General features: G+C 39.2%; 1 long non-coding RNA gene across 1 annotated transcript in view; it reads right to left on the reverse strand.

Moving 5' to 3' along the window:
• Positions 1-16,480, reverse strand: part of LOC110403446 — a 39,484-nt gene that overhangs the window by 6,592 nt on the left and 16,412 nt on the right. The window lies entirely within an intron of this gene.

Below are 16,480 nucleotides of genomic sequence, written 5' to 3' on the forward strand. Positions count from 1 at the left end.
ATCATTAGTAAAGAAGCGTTAGCATTTCAGAGCCATTCATCCATTAGTGCAGTCTTACAAGTTATTGGTCTGCGTGTTTCACTGTCACATTAAATACCATGAAGCACTCAAGCCCCTTCAACCATTTTAAAGTTTCTCTTTGCTCACTGTTCCAAACAGTCCTAGAAATAAGTGTCTAAATTATACATGTCATTTGAAATCTCCTTTCATCCACATAATGAGCAAGAACATTCTTCTCTGTAAACTATAAAATGTTTCAGTTACTTACATAACACGAGTCACTGCATGCTAGGCCTCCTTTAAGGGGAGACTAATGTGTTACACGGTAGTAGGAAAACATACAAAATTAAATCTGATTTCCTTTTAGCACAAATTTGAATTATCAGTCACATACAGATTGAGTTACATTTGCGCAAGGTACCCTGTTTTGGCACCCCTTAGAAAATAATTTGCGGTAAAAAAGGGACAAAACTAGAAATCAGGAAATACAACCTTTTCCTCTTAAGTCTTGGCCAAGGTACATAACTTCTCTGTCCCTTTTGGCACATATGGCGTAAAAGATTTTTGTTTTTACAGCAGCAGCATATAGAGATGCAACACCAGAAAATCTCAAACTAAAGTAACAAAACTTGGTGGTATGAAGTGACAGAAATCCCAGGAAACAACAGGGACTAGGAAGAGGAAGATTTAGGAGGAAGGTGAACATGGCCACATAAAAAAGATGAGAATACAGATTTCCCTGATTTCCAATCATGTCTTTTTTCTTTCCCTAACATTGTGAGACTTAGGAAAGTTTGCAATGCACAAAGGCTCTGCCAGATGTGGAAAATCCTGTTGTTTTTATATGCCCAGTACAAAGTGAGGCCCACAAGCAGTAGAGAATAATTTTGTCTCAAAACCTATGAAGTAGCCCAAGTCTTTCCTAGGATCCCAGTGTATATTTTGTTGCTAGCTATTACATGTTTAAAATGGCACACTCAGTGCCTGCTGCAGATCACACTGCAATGAACTTGCTCTGCATAAAGCCCTACAAGGGCAACAAATAGAGCCTGTATTTTTAACAGTGCAGAAGTCAGTTACAATGAGTTGCAGTTGTTATTATGACCTGATGAGCGCTCATTAAAACTGAGAGGATAAACTGTTCTGTTTAAACTACCTCCTTCTCCAGGCTCTCAAGATACAGAATGCAGGAAATCTCAGTTCTGACAGTTCTCCTCATCTTTCCTCGTGTGGCCTATTCAAAAACTCATAGGTTGTTTTACTGACTTTTCTTTAACTTTACGCTATTATCGATTCACAAGATTTACTTTAGCAAAAAAGCAAAGCTAAAAAGCACATGGTTATTTCAAAACACAAAGCCTTGAAGAGAGAAATAAGAAACATGCAGAGGAACCCAGCCAGTTCCACCAGAAAGGCAAGAATAAAATTCAGCAGTGAAGCATGAAGGATCTTGCTGCAGAGAGCTCAGCACATCTGGAAGCACTCTCTGGCAGAGGAGGGTTGCTGAGAAGCCTGGATCTGCTGCCCTAGGGAGAGTGGGGCTAACAGGCACTGGTACACCCCTCTAAATGCATAGGAACTACACTAAGGGTCAAATCCATCACTTGCATACTTTATAGGGCAAACTGTAGCCACTCACAAAGAGTGGTGGTATTAGTCATTAGCTAATCGTGTCCACTGTATTCTTTGTGAACTGTCCATTTCCCTGAATTTCTTTCAAGATCACATTCTTACCATGATCCTCTGGAAAAGCAAGTCTCTGAAATAAAATCAAATGACAAAAATCATTATTAAAAGTTTTCTAAAAACTAAGTTTACTCCTTTGCAAATGAAATGGGAACATTATTTCATTCAGGTCACCTGGAAGATAGAGCACTGTACATCTATCGATAGTATCCTATTCCCTGTCAGAGATGTGCCTCTCCTTTTTCCACAAATTTTTATTTGTTACTGCCATAAACAAATTGTCATTTATAGTTTTCCTTTTTCTTTCTTCTTTCCAGAGTAATATTGCTAAAGGAAATTTCAAATCTGACAGCAGACAAGATTAAAGAAACAAATAGCAGAATGCAACAGCCCTTGTTTTCCCACTGAACTAAAAAAAAATTAGCCCAGCAACTTCTGCCCTTCCAGGCTGCCAAGGATAAGCAACATCAGCGTGGCTTTTTAAAGCTAGGACTACATACTTTGCAATCTTCAGGGCCAAGAGAATAAATGTGGGCATCTTTAGACACTTTACTTGGAGTAGTAGTAGTTTATTTTTAAGCTGGACCACTGTCACTGTGAATTCCTCAAGAACCCAAAGGTTAACTTGCTTTTCATAGCTATGCATTAAAGAAAAAAAAAAAAAAGAACTTTATTCTTTCCTGGGAGAGTTCTGACCTTTTATTCATGTATATTTTTCAAATTCTGCATTCCATTGTTTATGCTCCAAGCTAGAATGTCACAAGCTATCTTAGCACAGAGCAGACCTACAAAGACAAGCAGGGGTAAGCCAAGGAGAGCAGGTGGAAGGGGGTGGGGATTTCAAACGTGGTGGATCAAGGTAATGGGTTTCCTTAATCATGTCCACTACGACATCTGGGATGTACAGAACAACTTCCCTCTACTTCCCCAAAGCTTTTGAAACAAACAAACCACCCTCGTGATACGATGTTAAGATAGAAGCATATGATTTTATAACTCCATGTGAGGATAGAACAGTGGACTGAAGTCAAAGAATTACCTCCTCAAGCTCCAAAATAGGTAGTTCAGAATCTGAACATCACAAATGACATCTTGTCTATCTGATGGATTGTTTCTGAATGTAAAGATGTACTGGAGGTTACATCAGTAATTCCTGCCACTGTCATGATGACTCATAAGAGGATCAGACCATTGCACTGATATCTATTGACTCAGCATCCCTCTGCTACTGAATGGTGTTTGTGTCAGTGCTGATGCAACACTGTTTTGCTTCTGTGTTAATCTTTGAAGTTGTGAGATCCCAAATATCTTCAAGCTTCTTTTGAAGAAAGTGGGACATGCGAAGAGATTGCCTAGAATAACCAAAGTCTCCTCTCTCTTCCCAAGCAAGAGCCTTTGTACCACTATTTCCTTCCAGAAATAAGTTAGGAATTTAGAAGTAAAAGCTACCAACTGGGGAGAAAATATGGGCTCTTCTTCCAACGATGCTGAGAACAGCATAACTTTTGCTGATGCTGAAAAGTACCTGAAGAACCGTTCAGAAGAAAGTACACATAAACAGAACCAGAGCAATGTCCCTGATGGACCGTGGGGAAGTAGACAGACAGAAAAACAACAAAAACAAACAAAAAAATCATGAAATGCATTGATAAGTAACTGACGTCTAATGCTTTTTGGCTTGTGAGGGTCCCTGTGGAAAATTCTGTAGCAGATGCGTACGTATGTGAATGTATAATGCAAGAGAGGTTTAAGGGACCTTGTACAAAACCAGAACGGTATAGGGTATTCAGTATCAAGATAACAGTAACAAGACAAGACTGTCTATCTGTTACGTATAGTAAACATGAAAAGAAGCCCATTGCCTTGTAAAGGGCCTCGTAACTTTCTCTAGAGACCCTATTTCCTTCTCAACCCAGGTCACTCCAACCTGACCTCTACAAGTTTGGTGCTGGTCAGTAAAATGCCTACTAAGGGGTACCCACTGGCGCATCATGACATCGAGCAAGTTGCTACAGGCTGTATCAAGTTTTCTAGGGAGTTTGTTATTCCTTTTCTTAGGGCATTTAAACACTTCACAGAGCCTTCAGGCACAGGGCAGTTCAGACTGAGAGCAACAAGAGGTGTATGGGGGAAAGTTACACAATGTTTTACAAAGTAACAACTGTTTGTTCTATTTTCCAACATACACCATCTAAATATACTTGTCTGATTGGTTTCATCTTGATGATAAATAAGAATTGTTTGTTATTTTTCTGTACAATATTGTTCTCCTACAAACTGGATTATGCCACCACAGTATGTCATTATTAAGATAAGACAATAAAGAAAGTTTTAAGTGAGATTTATATAGCTCTGACAGAGAAGTACCCTATTATTCCCAAGTAAATGTTATTCCTACTACGTAGTATAACACTTAATAACAGAGAAGCTTAAACTCCATCTAAGCTTAAACTCCATCTCTGTCTGTGTCTGCCTTGTATACATTCAAATAGTGGAACACTATTTAATTACTCTAGTGCCCCGTCATGTATTTTGGAGTTCAGGAAATTCAGATAAAATGACTATGCTGGTCACATACTTGATCTGCCTTAAAGGAAAAGAAAGGCTGGAAATCATACACGAGTTATGACAAAATACATGGAAAATGTCTGGCAAAGAACAGTACAAATCCCAACAGATTCAAGATCCTCCCTTTGTTTCTGAAGTGCCTGAAATCTGGGAGGAACCACAGTGTAGGCTGCACTTCATGGCAGCGTATTGGCTGTTGTTTATATTCCCACACTTCAGATGTTTATTATCTCATCAGTCCCCATTGTTCCGTTTGCGCTGAGTTGGGTCTTAGTTGTCATTCTAGAGACGTGGGACAAATATGTCCCATCCTGGTTATTATTAATACCAAAAAAAATATTTTCTTCTGATCTATGCTGATGTTTCAAGCAAGTAAATTATGTTTAATACATAACCTTTATTCACATTAAAAGCAAACAAACCGCCACCACCAACAGGCACAGACAAGCTTAGGAGGTCAGGGAAGACGTAGGCCATGGACAGTCCATCCATGGCACAAGTATACCTATGGACTTTGCCAGAGGTACAAACCAAGCCTTCAGAATAGTGGCACCTCTGATATGAAAGGAAGTTAACATGCCTGAGGGCTCCAATAAAAGCAGTGAACCACCAAATACCTTTGAGTCAACAAGAGCTCCAAGCTGAAGACACAGAAGGTGACACCACACGTCAGCAGCACTGCTGTTCCAAAGAGAGACAAACAGGAGCAAGAGCCACTGCAGAGCCCATTCGGGTCCCCACCTTCCTCCACCTGCCTCTGTTGCTGTAGCCGGCTATCAGCAGGTTTCTAGCCAAGACTGAGATATTTCTGCAGCTAGTTAATTCTTTTCACCAAAGATTTAGGTTTGTTTAGCAATAGGGATCATCATCAATATGTCACCATGAAGCCTAACTATCAACATGAAATTATGAAAAGTCTGTTGCAAGAAGACAATTGGAATTAAGTTGGCCAAAATATTTCTTATACATAGAAAGTAAAAGGTCTAAACTAGAATTTTAGATGATAAGGCTATAGAGGGAAATGTTTTTCCAGCATGGTTATATACTTACGGTGAAACGAGTACAAAACACCTTGCAGATAAATGAAAACTCCTGTAAAAGGAAGAACTTCTCAGTGCTGCATTTTTATTTTAAAATCTAAGTTTCAAAAAGTAACACGAAACAATCCCAGTATGAAACTGAAAGAAAAACATTTTCCAGACAACTAAAAGAAGTTTATCAGACATGCCTGTATGGAATGCTTGTTAGAACTCTATTTAAATGAAGGATGAAAGGGATAGCAAAGACATTCAATGAAATTTTAACACAGTTTCAATATTTACATTTACTGGGGAACAAAATTTGCTTACAGAATAACTGAAAATGTAATAATGACACTTCAGATTTCAGTGTTTTTATTTGCCACACAGATAAAAATGTGTAAACATTTGCAAACTCATCTCATTCTATCATCACTGGTTCATGTGCGTTACAGAGCTGAGAAAATACACAGAAATGATAAAAATAAGTAAAATATGAAGTTCGATCCATTTAGAGTAAACACTAGCTGTACAGATGAGATCATCTTCAAAAGCCATAAAAACGGCCATACTTCTTTACCAGAACATTTGGTTATTGGTTTGTTAAATTGCTAAGACACGCAATTTGTTAGGTGAAAGTCTGTTGATGGGAGAGTTTGTTTCTAGTTGTCTTTGATGACATAAGAGAAAAAATTCTTTAAAAAAGACTTGCAGAAGGCAAACGAGACATGTACCTGCTGATTTTTTTGAGAAAAAGATATTAAAATCTTGAATACTTTAGGATTCAAAACCCAAAAAGAGAACTAAACTTACTTGCCCTTATTTTTTATTTTTAATATGTATAAAGTTTCATCTCAGTCACTTTAACGCACATCTAAAGGGAAACACAGCCCTTTTGTATACACTTCAATAGAACCATCTGCTTTCTGACAAGGCAGTTTCTTTCAAAAATCTGCCATGTAATAGATTGGACCATGTCATTTTTAAAAGCTGAGGAATTATATTCACGGAGAAGTAAATTATGAGAAATACTGAAATATAATTTCTTTTCTGTTAGACTCCATTAAGTGTTGATGTAAAGATTTTAAGGCATGAAAGAACTCTGTGATCTTCTGTTAGTCAACTTCAATTGCTTCCCAGATTTACAGTTGGAACCAAAGATGTCAATTCAGACAGGGACAGATTCACTCAGCTCTGTGAATAATGTTAGCAATCCAGAGCATGCCATCACTGGACTCCCTTGGAACAGATTTTCCTCAGATATATTACCTTTCTTTATAGTATTTGAACATATTTTGGTCATTTGTAAACGCTTACTGCTGACTGTTCTTCACTGCAACATGGACATGGCAAAGATGAATCCAAGAGTCAGCTATGCTGTAGAAGAATATTTCAAAACGCCACACCTTCACCAAAGTACCTTCATTATGATTATTTTGTTACTTACAATGAAGAACTGCGTGTCACTGTAATTTTATTTTCTGTTCCAATAACCAAGTCACATAGGACATTTGTCCCATTTAACTTCTATTCTTTTAGGCAAATACTGTTGAATTCTTATGTAACTAGGAAACAAAACTAAATTGACCTCTATCTCTACATTACAAATGTGAATACAACTTTTTAGTTCCTACACAGAGTTTGAACTGGATTTCATTCGTTTACCTACTTACGATATGTAACGATCTGGTGTACAAACCCCGCAGTAACTGGAGACAGAATCTGTCATCACTTCCCCATCTAAACTGCTGAAGAGTGTCACTGTGAGATTTTTTCAAGCACCAGAGTGCTCCACTGCATCATCTCTGTCACAGCCCTAGCATAAGCCTGTTCGTGTACAGAAGGCTTTACCCCCCTGGTAAAAACAGTTGTTCTTCTAAGTAAAATCAGCACATTTAGAACAAGGTCCTAAGAAATTCTGCAAAAGGAAGAAAAACCCACCAAACTGACTTCTCATATTGATGTTTTGGTTATATTTTATTTGTCTGATCAGTATAAAGCATCCACTCAGTTGGAACTCGGTCAAGAAAATTTTTCCCTAGTGCATAATGAAGGTTTCTATAGTGCAAATATCCCTGCTACTTTCTGGGAGCTCTGATATATTAGATTAATGTCTTGGAAAAGAAAATGAACTTCAGACACAATCTTGGCAGAAAAATAACATCTAAGTTTATGTCGGCTATCCAGAGCCCACAGAATCAACATAGGCCTAATAATCTCATTAGGAACTAAGTCCATGAAGCAGCCATTCTGGTGATGACCTCATTGTCAAATAACTCCAAGTATTTACAGTCCACTTGGACTGGAAGGCAGAAATACTAGACAAAAAAGGAAAAGAGCAGGTTCAAACCACAGTGCTTTAAGTTCTACCACAACAATCCTACTGCTCTGCTGTTTGTTTTATAATCATCAAAGCATTTTATTTCATTTTGCCCAAGGTGAATGGCACATGGAATAAAATGATTTTGCCTTCTTCAGGGCTATTTTATGAAGCTATTTTAATACATGAATTATAGCAAATCTCTTATCTTCTGCAAAAGAAAATCTTTCTACCACTTCATTCAGCTTTACAGTGCATGCAGCCATATTCATTGCTTAAACAAAAATAGTAATTGTGTCAACGCTTTACGGTCAGGTTTGGCCCGGTTCTGTGACTAATGGGGCAGGGGACCCACGGGCCCACGCCCCAGAAAAGGGAAAAGGGAAAAAGGGTAGGGAGATGGGCCTAGAAACAAAACAGCGGCAACGATCCGAGGAGAAACAAACTAATTTACTAAATAAGATATTGGAATGCAAAATAACACAATATAATACAATATAATTACAATTTAAGCTAATAAATCCAGTAAAATGAGAGCGTCCAAAATTAAAGTAGGCCTTACTCTAATACCGATGGTGAGACAGCTGGGGAGTGAGATGCTGCCGGGACGAGAGATGGGAAGAGAAGAGGGAACGTCTCATGATACGCTAACAGTTTTATCTTTCCCTCTGAGCGGAAAACGGTAACAGAGGAGCAAAGTCCTCTGGGGAATGTAGTAGTTCTTCTCTTCTGAGAACCAGGTACCTGGAACTATCCACAATCCACGGAACTGGAGCATTAACTCTTTAACTCCCAGTACACTACATGATGTTATGATGTGGAATACCAATAACCAAAAATCATAAAACCATGACAAATTGAAAAAACAAAGTGCAAAGTATATAGAGGGCTATATAAAAATAGTCCTGATTACAGATGGAGACAGCAACATTACTGGAAGGGCAGCATTTATTCAGAATGTCCATTTATATTAACCCTTTTTAACAAATATTTCTTCCCATTTCCTTTCATTTTTAAAATGTTTAATTTGTTCTCTTTGTTCGTAGCAATTAGTCAAAATTGTCACTCATCCTGTTATCCCTAACTGATGCTGTTGCTGAAGTGAATGCTGCCCTGTGACCAATGGCTTGTTATTGACACAGATATGGCTACACGGCTAATGAAGCATTGCAGAAAGAAATACAGACCCATAATAGACATATAAACAGTTAAACTAGATACGTTTCAGTGAGAAGATGATGAATGCAATTCAGGAATATGAACCTGTATTCTAAGATCTGCTACTGGATAACAGCATTTACCTTGTAGGATTTTGTGAGGTCCTAGGGAGTTTTGACACATCCCAGTCTCAGCAGTGAATGGTGACTGTTCCTGTGATTGAAGGTTTACAGAAATGTCTCATTTTCACGCACCCAATGTGTATGCAGCCACCAAGAAAAGGCACCTCCAGCCCTCAGCTGGTGCACCTCTAGCAAATACAAGAACAACTGGCTGCCTTCTGCCCTAGGACACAACAGTGTGTGCCTCAGAGACATGTATCAGGAAAAAAGCAGCCTTGCCTTAGCTTCCATCTCTAGATAACAAAACAACTTTCTGTAAAATGCAATCTAGGATTCTCTCAGGATGATTTTTTTTCCTGACATGCAAGTTTTGCTTCTTCCTGTACCCAGTGCAGTCACTCCATGCAGTAGGCTTAATTCCAGGCATACTCAAACCCCCACTCAAAAGGCAGATGGGTACAATTTTAACAATAATCACACACAGTATTTCCTATGTTTAGGGCATTAAGTAGACAAACACACACACAAAGCAGCTAATAACAGAAGACCAAATGCCGTATACTTAGGACAATATTTTGAAAACGTTCAGGACTGGCAGGATAGTTTGCTGCCTTCTTGATCTCCCCATTGCTTCCCACCTGCACAGCAGGAAAAGAAACCAGCAATCCTCTGTGCACTGATCTCCCCTTCAAAGCCTCACTTAATTCCTGAAGTCCTATAGAGCTTCCAATGTGCTGCCGAGTGCAGCATGAGGCAATGCTGCATGCACTGTGAGAGCAGGGCAGGAACTGCTGCAGCACAGTGGTCAGTCAGGGACATCTCAGGGTGCAGCCACCAAGGGAAGAGCAGCATGCTGCAGCTCTGGGAGAGCTCCCTCTTCAAAATGACTGGAATAGGGCTTCAGAGCAAACACTTTTATATAGAGGACTTGCTTTACTATTTTGAGATGGCGTATAGAGTATTATAAAGTGGTATCAACAGTTTGTGGGAGCATGAAGCAAAAAAGAAGTAAAATAAAAAGCACATAAGCATTTCTGAGAATTGGCTTCCAGGTGCTTTGCTCAGCCTGAAAAATATACAGGAACATCCTGCACCCTGCCAAACCCACCAGAACCACTACATCCAAGTCCTGGGGCTAGATTTGTACATTTAATGTAGCCCACATTGTCTGTGTCACTCCAGGAGGTCTCCTAACAATTGCCACGTCAGTATCCTTCTGACATTCTGTTCCCATCCCACCAGGTCACTGCTCAGCCCAGTGATTCCAGTGTGATAATTTTATCTTCCTTCATGAGTCAGTGTGATCCAGACCTGAGATTAATGTCTGGCAGCTCAGAAGAAAGATCTGCAGATGATGGCCATTCTTGGTACACAGAAATGTTTTAACTAAGAAAAGAAGAAAAAGCTGAGAAATGAGAGGAAGACAATAATCCTGAACAGATCACTTATTCCACTTCCCTTACTACTACAGTTCTGCTTAAGTTACCTATTCCTGAATAGAAAAAATAAAAACTTAAAATTAAGAATATTAGCCTGATTAGAGTTCACGCCCTATCATTTTTCTTCCTTAGTCTTCATTCAAATAAATTCCACCCACCTAATACAGAAGCATTATAGCCCACTCCTCCTACAGCTTTACACAGGACAGACAAATAGGCACCACAGACCTAACTAATGGAAGAGCTTTGTGCTTTCAGAATTTTTCTATTGACTGTTTCTTCTAAAACTCTTGTGAAAAGAAGTAGAAATGAGATTACAGATTTAGAAATATCTTCTTCCATGAATCAGTTTGAAAACCCAGCTCCCCTCTTCCATGAGCAGGCAGCGGAAAGGTCAGGTGTGAGCTTGAGGAGAAAGATCCTTTTAATTCAGAATATCACTGTGTTTGAAAGTCAAGGGTTTTCTTGTTTTTTTTGTCATGAAATATTATAAAAAGTCTAACTCTCCAAATAGCAGTTATCCCTTCTGAAAACCAGTGCCCTGTGATGTGGGATGTAGCGAAACCCCAGGGCCTACCTCAACATCTAATAAATGAGGAAATAATTTTACTACTGTCAAAGTAAAAGAAATACGCAGTTTCAAAGAGAAATTGTAATATGAGACTGCTGTTGGAGCTGCATCACCATTATGAACTTTGAGGCCTAGAATAGGCTAAATGCAAAAATCGATGTGAAATGACACAAATTATTTTTGTGACTTGGAATTCAAGGGGGACTTGAGTTGCCTTTTTTTTTTTTTCCAAAATTACCTTCTGAACTGAAAAAAAAAAACCTTATGCATAATAATTCACTTTCAAGTTCTGGGATGGGATTTAATACAGTGTAATGTAGTATGAGGTAGTCAGGGCAAGGAAGATCACGTCCTAAAGCCTGCTGAGCCTGTTGAGTTAGAGCCAAAGTTCAGGAAGAAAGCATAGCTTTTGATAGCTTACAATGGTCTCTTATTTAAGCATCTAAACTATTCTGTCCAAGACTTTGAAGTTCTAGTCTTGACAAAGTCTATAAAAGGAGTTTTCAAAAGCAGAAGTTTCTAAATTTACTTCATTAAAATGTTAGCCAGTAAGATTAAATGTAATTAAACTAAAATGGCCTTTTAGCTATTCTAGCATTTTGCCCAATCATCATCATATAGCTTAGATAATACATACACTGCGTATATGATATCTCCTTGTATTATAAGTCCGTGTAATGAGTTACAAGACTACATAGTCCTGGAGAATCCACCCACCCATGCAACAGGTAGAATTATTCTAACAAAAGTTCTTTGGGTCTAATCTCTGAAATTTTTCCTCGAAGATGGAACGACTTAAAATAGCCTTGGAGCAAAGCAAAGAAGCCAACTGTGATAAGTAAGAGCCATCTGGAATTTTGAATTCTAATGGGCCCCAGGGGCTGGAAATTAACTTCCTTCCTCGAGAGCACAATGCGTGTCGTAGCCTCACCCGTCCCTGACTTAGAGTGTTAAAGTTATTTGCTGGAGTGACTCTTTACTGAAGATGCAGACATTTCTCTTAAGCTTGGGTAGAAATCAATGTGCTCTAAGACGTGTTGAACTACTTCAGCAAACAATTGTATTTTTCCACTCCTTTCTGGAACAGTTAATTACATAAAGCCCAACTGGAATGCATGAAAGTTGAGGGTATCTGGTCTCCTTTGGGTTCAGATTTGCATGCTAAAGCTTTAAGCTTGTGTTCGTTCAGACACACCTGGCTGTGGGGTCAGCGCAGCTTTTACTTCAGCATAGAACTGAACAGTGTAATCTCCACCCAAAGCTTCCATTGCACACACCTGCAACATGCAGATGGCAGGTGCTATTTTAGTATTAAGAGAATGCTACCATACAGCCATAGTAAGTCCCAAATTTGATGCTCTTCACAGATAAGATTTATACAAAGTACTTTAAAGTACCATAAGCCATTAAAAAAAAAAATGCCTTTAAAGCTGTTGAAGAACACATCTCTCAAGGGATGGGAAATTGATAAGGCCACTCTCAGCCCTTCTCTTCCTTCTCCCTCCACTGGAACAGCTCAAAAACACATCATCCAAGCAAAAACATCCCTGGTTTTGTTATCTAGCTTTCCCAAGGACAAACTTTAAAATGTTTGTCAAGTGTATCCATAAACTACATAGAAAAGATGCCACGATCACCTCAGAGTAATTTTTACATCAGTGTGATGGAGAGCTGCACCTGAGCCAAGTTCTGTAGGTAAAAAAATCCATTGTGTCAGTTATACTACCTGAAGTGTTAGACAAAGCGCTGTGTAGCCTTGCACTTCTAGCAGTGTAAGCAAGCACACTGATCCAGCAGTTGATCCAGTCTTATTCCAAACAGTCAAGATCAACAAGAATTTTGGTTAACTTTGCTATATAAAATTTGAAAACACCAATTCCAATCTATTTGGTAAAGAACAGAAATGTGTCTACACATGCATACAGACCAGTCCACAAAGCATTTGATAATCTATGAGTAATTCTAACTTAGCGTCCTGGTTTTATCAGACACTTGGCAGTGAGAATTCAATGATTTAAAACATATTTATTAGCTAGTAAAAATGAAAAAAGAACATCCACTGTATCTTTATGTATTGACTAACTAAAAATAAATTTTGACTATAAACAAGAAGGAACAGAAGGGCAGCTTAAAATTTTGTGGCTTGAATAGCAAGGCAAGGTCTTTTGCATAAGAATTGAGGTTCTATGGATTACTAAGTCTCATACAGCATCTCTCTTGAAGGTGAATATCCCAGATGTGGCAGTACAAGTGGCATTGCGGTCTTCCCTTTTCAATTATTAATGCTCTGTACTTTGGAACCACTCTACTACACTTCAACATATCTGACTCCCTAATGTTAATGCAAATGCTATCACAGAAAAGTTGTTTTGCTGTGTGCAGCAAGTTCAGCAGCTGCTCCCATTGTGGTGTTTGTCGACCAGGACAGCTCCTATGGAAATAGCACAGTCTGGGCAGCTGCTCCATGTGCTGCTGAAGCCAAAAGAGGTCCCTCACATGGTGCCTGAATGTTTCCAGGCTCCAAGTTCAGCAAGGTCTTTTTGAGTGACACAATACTCTCAATTCTACAGCTTCTCTATTTCAGGACAAATGCAGACTTAACCTCCTACCACTTCTTTCCTTGGCCCATTTTTACTTCAGATTCAGTTAGGTGCAAAAGTAGTTACCACGTACTGTGCAGAGGCACTGTTCTCTTCTGGCTCCTGTCCATAGAGAAAGAATGGTCTTGTGCCAGAGAGAAAAACTTAAAAATGGGACACCAGTTTCTACCTGTGATCCCAGAGTACTTAACCTAATTGACTTGACTAGCATCACTTAGCTGGACTGTAAATTTTGTGTCCCCTTCTGTCCATATATCCTTTTATTCATCAGCACACCAGGGCAGTAACTTTCCTCTATAAGAGCAAAGGGGCCCTACTATATAGCTCAGAATTAAATGCTGCCAAATAAGGCACAATTTAGTTCGAATCAAAAAAGTCTTCTTCCCTACTGAATGTGCTTAAGGGCCCCCCATGAGAAGACACAGTGCCAGATTTGATCATTTCTTGGAACGAGCACCAAGAGTATTTCACCTGCTGACACAAGTGGTAGGTTAAGTCCTAAATGCTTCTCAGAAAGTCCCAGCCTCCACATGCTGACAGATACCAGTGTATTTATTTAGGTTTGTTCTCGCTGTATTACCTGGCTGAGCAGGTGTGGTTCTTCAAATTTTGGAGAGATAGAGGCCTGATTCAAACACTTGTTTATCTGAGGGTGAAGAATCTGAATAAGAGTATAAATGGAAAATGTAATGCTAAAGGTGTAATTTTAAAAGGTAACTTGGCTTTGATTTGCCAGTGCCAGCCAGGAAGCTCTTGTGTGGCAGGAAAGGCAATGTACGGATGTTGATGGCTAGCCAGTGCGACCACACAGCACCCTCTATGCTCGTGGTGTTGTAATTACAGGGTGGCTTTGTTGCCTTTCTACTTATTATTTCAGACTGGTAACAGTAAATTTTTTCTGGGTGACACATTTGAATTCCTTTCACATTAGCCATTTGTGTTCATGAAACATTTATTCAAAGTGAGTAGGAGGAGCTATTTCTTTATCCTTGCAAGCATGACAAATACAGAGTTAAATCTTTGAGAAACAAGCTGTTGCTGCCACTGGTGCATTCCCTAGCCATTGGTACTAAAGCCTTCCCAGAGGCAAACTAAACCAATTCTGGAATGTTCCCAGACCCTAGCAGCTTCTGAAATAGCTCTCCTTCCAAGATACAGTTTATTTTCCATCAGTTAGCTTTGAGATTCTGACATAGTGGAGACTTCAATGCACTGAGTCATGCTGGGCTATGAAAATATCTTTGGGGTGTTCTGTTTGAGTCCCACATAGCCAAGCTGATAAGCAAGGGTGATTGTTTATCAAGTCTCTGAATTGCACTCTATGAGTTTTGGATTCAGGTCTCATAAAGAGAGATGGAAAGACAAAAGCAATCTTCTCAAGTGCAGGCTCCTAGCAAGGATCTATGAGATTCAAAAGCAGAGAAGGGCCCTGGAACAAGTTTACCAGGGCAGTGGTCACAGCACCAAGCTGCAAGAGCTCAAAATGTTCAAATGCTCTCAGACTCAGGGTTTGATTTTTAGGTAGTCAGGTGTAAAGCCAGGAATTGGATCTATTTCAGCAAAATTTGATTTTTTTAATTAAAAAAATAAATATATTTAACATGTACTGCGCCGTTATCTCATAGCATAAGATACTCAGGAGCTTTTTATTCCTAACCGTAAGCTGAAGTGTGACCAACTGATCCAACATAAGACGACCTTTTCATTCCAATGTGATAATGCTCTTCAAAACTAGCAGAATACTTATTGTTGTAACACAAAACTATAGAGCAGTGACAATCTCAAAGGCAAGGGATCAAACTATACTTTCAAGTGCAAGTGCAACTTGAAGTAATGCCACTGTAGCCACCACAGCAGTTGCCAGAGAAAAGAACACGGCCTGGTACTGCATCCTCCAAGAAAATAGCAACCTACATCTCACATGCTGGAATCAAACTCCTAGCCTTGGACCCAGGGCCTCCTGCTCTTTACTTAAACTTTTCCGTACACTTCTGCTTGCTAAGCTGGAACAAGTAACCCTGTCAGTATTTGCCTGACTACTGGCAATGACAAGCTGGAATTTTACACCTATTCTAGATGAATACTTAAGCACAGAATATATTACTTCTGCATACCAACATTCATTGTATGCTTGACATCTACTGTTCAGCAAGCAATCACTATATGGTTTTCTAAGTACTGGTTAAAAAATGTACGTATACGGTTTGTGCACAAGCTTCAGCTAGCTAAGCACGATTGTCAGATAGTTTTCATTACTGGGTTGGTGTAGCCATTAATACAGATTTTTAAATGTCTGTAATACAGCAAGATTTAAGATCATATTTTATAGAGGCAAATAAAAATGCTCCAATATTTTCAGTTCACATTTACTCCAATACATTAACGGCTGATTCTTAAGCCCAACCTGGCATTTCAGAATCAATTTGCATGCAACAGGGATAGATTCCATTGGACAAATTAAACCCGATGCATAGGACTGTGTATTCTGTTACATTCAATCAGCAGATACAGCAGACAGAGCCAGCCTTTGCCCTCCACAGGCAAAAAACAAGTGAGAACCAACAACAGGTGAGAATCTGTTTCCCCAGGTGATTAAACTTATGGAAGCAAGAAATATTTTTTAAAACATCAAGCCAGCTCAAAGGACATTAGCAGAGACCTGTATGTACCTGCCCCTTCAGGAACTTCCTCCTTCTCTGTTCAGTTCTAACAAACCTACCCATTCTCCCTCCACTCCAAATACTCAGAGAGAAAAACAGGAAGACATTGAGGCTGCTTATAGGAGCCGTAAGGAATTCACCTGTGTTCTGCATTCCCCTTGCACAGCTGCTTTCGGAACAACTGAGGCTTTCTTTTTCTCCTACCACTCTCAGGCGCTGCACAGCACTTTACAAGGCAAAGTTCATTTGGGGCTAAGACTAATGAAATATTACCAAATGACATCTTAGCATTAGTAGACCTTGTCCCTGCATCATCTAAACACTGAAGGCATAACAG

The sequence above is a fragment of the Numida meleagris genome, chromosome 8 (genome assembly GCF_002078875.1).
Source record: "Numida meleagris isolate 19003 breed g44 Domestic line chromosome 8, NumMel1.0, whole genome shotgun sequence".
NCBI lineage: Eukaryota > Metazoa > Chordata > Aves > Galliformes > Numididae > Numida > Numida meleagris.